Raw genomic sequence first — 7,246 nt, forward strand, 5'->3', positions numbered from 1 at the left:
GCAGGACTAGGTGGACAGGGACGCCTGGAACCAGTCCTGTCTTACGAAGTCCCCAGGGAACCTCCTAACGTTAATGTTCCTTCTCTGTTACAGGAGCATTCTCTCCCTGAAGGATCCATGGGAAACACTTCCTCCATCCCCAAGGACTCACCTCTTGGGTGCGTTCTGAGTCACTGGAACCAATTTTCTCTAGATTCTTTAAAACAGAAAAAATTCATTTTCTTTTGTAACACAGCCTGACTCCAATATAAACTCAGGGACAATGAGGCCTGGCCAGAAAATGGAAGCCTCAACTATAATACTATCCTACAGTTAGACTTTTTTGTAAAAGACAGGGAAAATGGACAGAAGTTCCTTATGTTCAGGCCTTTATGGCCTTAAGAGAAAACCCAGAGCTTTGCAAGTCCTATGTAAGGGAACCTTGTCGGCTGGGACCCATTCAAGCTACACAGAAGCCCCTATAATAGCAACTCTGGAGGAACACAAGCCCCAGACAGAAGACCCAAGCCCAGATGCTCTTTCACCATCTTCAACCCCTCCCCCACGCTATAAGCCTCTTTACCCTTCCGTACCGAAAGTGCAGCCAAACTTTCTTTGCCCCCTCCAGGAAGTAGCAGGTGGGCCTCAGGGAATTACCAGAGTCCACACTCCATTTTCTTTAACCTCAACCAGTGTCGCACACTGTTGGGCCGATTCTCAGAAGACCCCAGTCGGTTCACTGAAGATTCCAGACACTGACTCTCTGCTTTGATCTTACATGGAAAGACCTAAATATTGTCCTTTCCCACTGCTGCACCACTGAGGAAAAGACCCGTATCTGGGTATAGGCTCAAACATATGTTGATGGATTACACATTACCCAGCCTCAGCAATACCCTGTGGGCTTGACAGCAGTGCCTCTAATTGATCCCAATTGGGATTATCATCCAGGCCAGCCTGGCATCACTAGAAGGGACCGCATGTTCCTTTGCCATATTGAGGGAATGAAATGGTGCATAATTAAACCTGTTAACTATGATAAGGTTAAAGAGATCACCCAGGGCCGAGATGAAAATCCAGCCCTATTTCAGGCTCGGTTGGTAGATACCCTCAAAAAGTATACTAATGTAGACCCAAACACTTTTGAGGGACATACTGTATTTGCAACCCACTTTATTAGCCAATCAGCCCCTGATATACGTAGAAAGCTTCAAAAGCTTGCCATGGGGCCCCAAACCCCTCTTAACCATCTTATTGGCACGGCCTGCAGTGTCTTTAATTATAGAGACCTGGCTGAGGAGGAAAGTTAGGACCAGCGTGACGTAAGACGGGAGCGACGGCAAGCCAAGCTTCTGACAGCTGTCATGATAAAACCTAACCCACCTCCTGGCCACCCCAAAAGTACTCCCAGAAGACCCCCACCAGAAAGAGGAGTCTGTTTTGGCTGTGGGAGCCCTGAACACTGGAGCAAGGAATGCCCAGGAAGCCGGTCTCAGCCTCCACCCAAGATGCCATGCCCACTCTGTAAAAAGATGGGCCACTGGAAGAGGGAATGCCCTCAGCTCCGAAGGGAGGGAGGAAATTCCCCCACACCAGTCAAGGCAGTGGTTGATTGATGGGACCCGGGACCTCCCAATGCTCCTGAGAAGACAGTCATCATCACTCAAGAGGAACAACTGGTGACCATTGACGTGGCAGGTAAGCTTGTCCAATTTCTAGTGGAAACAGGAGCCACTAAATCTGTCCTGACTTCTCACGCTGGGCCACTTTCCCCTGAAACCTGCTCTATTGTTGGGGTAGAAGGAAGGGCAAAGCTAAAACATTTCACCACCCCTCTAACTTGCGCCTGGGGAAATACCCTTATAACTCATAAATTTCTTGTCATGCCTAAATGCCCCAGCCCATTATTCGGAAAAGATTTTTCTCTCGGCCTTGGAGGTAACTCTTATGCTCCCTGAAAACCAAAAACAGGGCTTATTTTTGTCTGGAATATATATTATAAAAGATACAAACAGTCCAGCCAAAAATATTCCCCCAGAAATAAAAAAAAAAAAAAACTTGTAGATCCACAGGTCTGGGATCAGAGAATCCCAGGAAAGGCAAAGTTTGTCACTCCTGTAAAAATAACTTCAAAGGAAACTAGTAACTTCACTTCCAGTGCCAATATCATATAAAACCAGAGCCTCGACGAGGCCTCCAACCCCTAATCCCAAAATTCATTAAATATGGGCTTTTGGTGGCATGCCAATCCCCTGTAATACTCCAATCCTACCTGTCCTCAAACCAAATGGGGAATACAGAATGGTCCAAGAACTTCGAATCATAAATGAAGCTGTAATTCCTCTCCATCCTATTGTTCCCTACCCATACACAATCCTCACTCAGATCCCTGAGGACACCGCCTGGTTTACAGTCCTAGATCTTAAAGATGCCTTCTTTTGCATACCCATTCACCCTGATTCCCAATACCTTTTTGCTTTTGAGTGGACTGATCCAAACACTAATGAAACGCTACAATATACCTGGACTGTCCTTCCTCAGGGATTCCAGGATAGCCCACACCTGTTTGGCAATGCCTTAGCAAAGGAACTAAGGGAACTCAAATTAGAGACGGGGCATTATTACAATACATAGATGACCTCCTTATCTGCAGCCCCTCAAAGGAAGCTTCAGACCAAAACACTATACAGGTCCTTCTCAGCACTCCTACTGCAGTAAAGTTACAGGGGACCACTAATTCGGTACATCTTTCTAGAATTAAACCTACCCCTCCCCCTGAGTCTTCACAGGACACAGATTCCAGGCTAAGTACCATTATCTCCCCTTGTGCCTGCTGTTACCCTCATCCGCCCACACTGACAAATATGCTTTGGTGGATTTGCATACTTATTGTCCTCTTTCTCCTGCTAGCTCTCACAATCTTATGAGTGCCGCTTTAACACCACACCCACACTTGAAAAAAATGCTCTGTCAGTACTGGGTTTAGTAAAACCCGCTCCAATTCTAAAAGACACCCCACAGTTTCTTTTTTTCTCTGCCTTTTTTTCTTTTTCTCTTCCCCCCTCACCCCCCAAGTGCTAGGAACCCTAACTCTACCCTTACTTGTTCTTGTCTCATTTATCCAATCTCTTTGGTCTCAAGAGTTAACATGGAAAGATAACACAATAGTCAATAACTCTCGGATTATCGCTAAGGGAGAAAATCTCTCTCTGCTGGATTTGCCATACACAACCCATCACCCCAGGAGACATAAGCACTATTCTCAAGGACTACCCAGTCAACAACCACACTGTATTCTCTGCTTTTAATCAGTCTACTTTTGATTACTCTAGACAAGATTTCTCTTTAATCGTTACATGGGAGAGGCCCCCTCCTCTGTGTTACCACATCACACCTCCCTACTCAAAGGCTATAAATATCACCAAAACCTCCCTTATCTGTAATCAAGTTCTAGGATGTACCCCTTGTTACAATGATACTCACAGAGGAAACATAGACCCCTTTTCAGCCCGTGAGGCTCTCTCTAACAAAACATAAGCCTACCCCTAAATATCTTTAAGCCTATAAATTGGAGTGATATAGTGGGCCAGCCTCTTTACACATCATCCTGCACTCCTAACCACACACATTTATGCTATTACAATTCACAAACTAATGCCAACAAAATTTCTTGCTCTAGTTATATCAGCTATCCCCTTACTATGAGCCTCCCTGTCTATGAACCCCCTCCTGGATACTCCAAACCAAAAACAAAATTCAAAATACAGATGGACCCCTCCATAACTGTCTCCCACCTCCCGAAACTTTTCTCCAGCTATATAACCAAACCAATCTCACAGTTTGACCAGCACCACCTGGATTATTATGGCTATGTGGAACCTCAGATAACTACCTCACAGTGACCAAAGCCATTGCTCTCTCACATCTAGACAATACACTTCACTATGGGGACTGCAGCTTGGGAACCCTGGCTCCAGCCCAAATAACTGTCCTCAATGTGACCCATGTGAGACAAAAAAGGGCCTTTGGTCTGGTACTAGCGGAAATTATAGGGACGGTAGGTGATGCTGCCCCTTGGGGAGGATTTGCCTACCATGAAACAACCTTGAGGGACCTAACCTCCTTCCTGGATAATGCACTAAAGAAAACCGGAGACACTCTAACACTCTTACAAAAGTCCCTTGATTCTCTGGCAGGGGTAGTCTTTGACAATCGCTGAGCCCTAGACTATCTCTTAGCAAGCAAAGGAGGGGTTTCTGCAGTCATAAATAAAACATGCTGCACATACATTAATGTCTCAGGGGAAGTAGAAGTAAATGTTAAAGAAATTTATGAACAGGCTTCCTGGCTCCACAGGTACAACCAAGGAAAACAGGAATGGACTGAGACACTTAAGGGATCGTTTCCAGGGTATACCTGGCTTCTTCCATTTCTAGGCCCCACAGCCACCATATTTCTCATCTTTCTCTTTGGTCCTTGTATTTTTAACCACCAAGTAAAATTTCTATCCTCTAGAATACAACAACTTCATCTTCAAATGATGATGCAACAAGGATTCCAACCCATTCCACCTGAAGATAAAGACCATCAACATCCACTGGACAAGGCCTCTGCCTCCTTCTACTCCCCACTCTCCATCCCTGCCACTACTAACAATCACGAAACCCATATCTCTGACAGATAGCAAGGAGATCTGGGCCCACAGGTAGGGATTACGTCCATATTCAGCTTGAAGCAGTTACAGAAGACTGACCATCAGCCCTTTTCCCCTTAAAAGATTTTAAGGGTCCAGACTCCTTGAGGGGAAAATGTTAGAGCAGGCAGATAGCTAGATATGAGCAGAGAAAGGGGGACACAGACCAAATGGCAGGAATTAGGCAGAAAGGAGGGGCACAGGACAAATGCCAGAAACCACATGTCATGTGAGCAGCAGGGATCCTTGGGCAGAGAAAGAAAAGCTGGAATCTTTGGGTTGATAAGGGACCACAACTTTTGGCTTGGAGGCCAACAAAGAAAGGTCAGAAAAGGCAGGAATTTCCAGTGCCCGAATGTAACCTTTTACTCATTATGCCCTCATTTCAATAAAATTAGCCTTGCAGATCAGAAGTACCCATCATGCACCGACGCCATGAGGCTTCCGATCCAGACTGAATAAGGACAAAAATCCCTCCTCCCTTTGGGAAGGTGGAGTTGGGATGATAATCAGGAAACACGACACCCTATGTAACTAACTTGCCAAAGAAATTCAGGGCAGCTGCTCACCTGAGCCTGCCCGCTCTCCCCTGAGAGTGTACTATCCATCCTTTAATAAATCCTCATTTTACCTTTTTAACCTCTAAGTCTTGTCTCTGAATTTTTTCTGGGACGGGACAAGAACCTGGATCACCAGTTGCGCCTATCGGCGACAAAATGATCTCCCCAGATATTTGGTAACTTGAAATTTTATAGTGGTGCTAAGTTAAGTTAAATGATGGAAGTTTATTAAATAGCCAGTTCATTTTCAGATAAAATAAGACATTGAAACATTTATTGCTGAATATTGACTTCCTCTTGCAAAGAAACAATAGATATTTAGAAATAAATATTAATAAATATGTGGTGCCACCCTGAAATATTCTCTACTACTAAGGGAAATATCTCAGTATTCTAGGAAAGTAAGATGAATGCTTTCATTAAAAGAAGATATAAGAAATGGAATTATGTTTTGTTAATAAAAAAAAAAAAGTGACATTGTCCTAAAGCTAGTTGCTTCTGAATGGAAAAGAAAATATGGAACAAAATAATATGGATAGGGAAATTTGTGGAAGGCTTGCAAAAGAGGAACCCTGAGGAAAAGGTTTTACACATGGTCTGGATTGGCTAAGTTTAAAATGAATTTAGTCCAGAAAATTAATCCTTAAAGTAAGATGGTACAAGGCTAGATTCAGTTCGCTTTCTCTCTGTTGAGAGAACAAAGTTATCTTAAAATGTTAATCTGCTTTTAGTAACAGATTTTAAAGTTTCTTTTATCCCTTAAGTGATCTGTTCTGTATTTATCTTTGAAATATTTTGTTAATGAATAAGTAATGTTTCAAAGTGACCAATATGTTTATCTGACCAAGTGTTTCGAAACTTTATAAAAAGCTTCCCAAATATCAAATTTTAATCAGAGTTCTTTTGACCTCCAGCTAAATCTGGGATGCTTCAGAGGGCCCTTGAAGCATCCCAAAGAGAGATTTTAAACTAGTAAGTTTCATGTGGTATGTTAAATAACATGGAAAGTATTGACCAATGAATAATAAATCTTCCTAGTTTATATTGTATGAGAAAATATTAATATAGATATTCTAAAAATTATATGGAATCCCTAAAAATATGGTATGTCTGAAATGTTACTAATCATAATTCTGGTTATTGTGACCAGGTCTGTTTATCAATTACAGTGTAAATAGGTGTTTAACCATGCTATTAAGTCTTCTGTCATTTATAGACAGTTATGGTATTATTCTGATGCTTTTGCAAAATTGCTTTCTCTTCAAGGAGATTTACTGGTTTCTAATAAATTTCAAACTATAATAGTGAACTAAACTGGGTAAGAAATTTTAAAATTCTGATGGAAACTCTGATTTCATAAAGCTGTTAACAACATCAAAAAGATTAGTTACATGGGGCTGAGTAAACTGATGAATATGGTTATAATTTTTGGTTTTGCCTAAAATATTACTGGCTTTTTAATCTGTGTTTTCCAGATATAAATAAGCTCTTCTCCTTAATTAATTATGACACAGCAATTTGATAAATTGTACCTATGTAAGCAGACTTGGAACAGTTATCTTTTTCCTCTATCTGATCACTCCAGAGACTTGAAACTTTTAAATTCCCAGTGGCTCTATCAGATAAATTAGGAAGATTACCTCCTAACAGGTGTAGGAATCTCAAGGCATTTTGAGGACCTTAAAGAGAAAATACTTCACTTAAATCTATAAGGCAAAATCTGTGACAAGCCCTTGACATGACCTTCCTGGCCGTAGGAGACCTTATTAAAATTCCAGCCAGAGAATCCTTATTAAAAGTTCTGGCACAGCCAATTTAAAAGAGCCTATATGATTAAATAATCAGAATTAATTTGTGGAAAAACTTTTCTTGATTTGGCTATATATGATAAAATTGAGGGTAACTTTAGAGAGAAAATGATTAGGTTTTATTGAATATTAAATTCTAGTTTTGTTAATTGAGGTCTATATTTACTAATACTCACTTCCCAGATCATTCCTTGCTGTTATGTTAC

At 41.7% G+C, this 7,246-nt stretch overlaps 1 long non-coding RNA gene across 1 annotated transcript; it reads left to right on the forward strand.

Moving 5' to 3' along the window:
• The first annotated feature begins 1,406 nt into the window (after window positions 1-1,406).
• Window positions 1,407-5,197, forward strand: LOC140692201 (uncharacterized). Its single transcript, XR_012067774.1, has 3 exons — window positions 1,407-1,677; window positions 4,495-4,684; window positions 5,071-5,197. It is a non-coding gene; the product is annotated as an uncharacterized lncRNA (long non-coding RNA).
• Window positions 5,198-7,246: the final 2,049 nt, after the last annotated feature.

This window comes from Vicugna pacos, unplaced genomic scaffold (genome assembly GCF_048564905.1).
Source record: "Vicugna pacos unplaced genomic scaffold, VicPac4 SAC-SAT, whole genome shotgun sequence".
NCBI lineage: Eukaryota > Metazoa > Chordata > Mammalia > Artiodactyla > Camelidae > Vicugna > Vicugna pacos.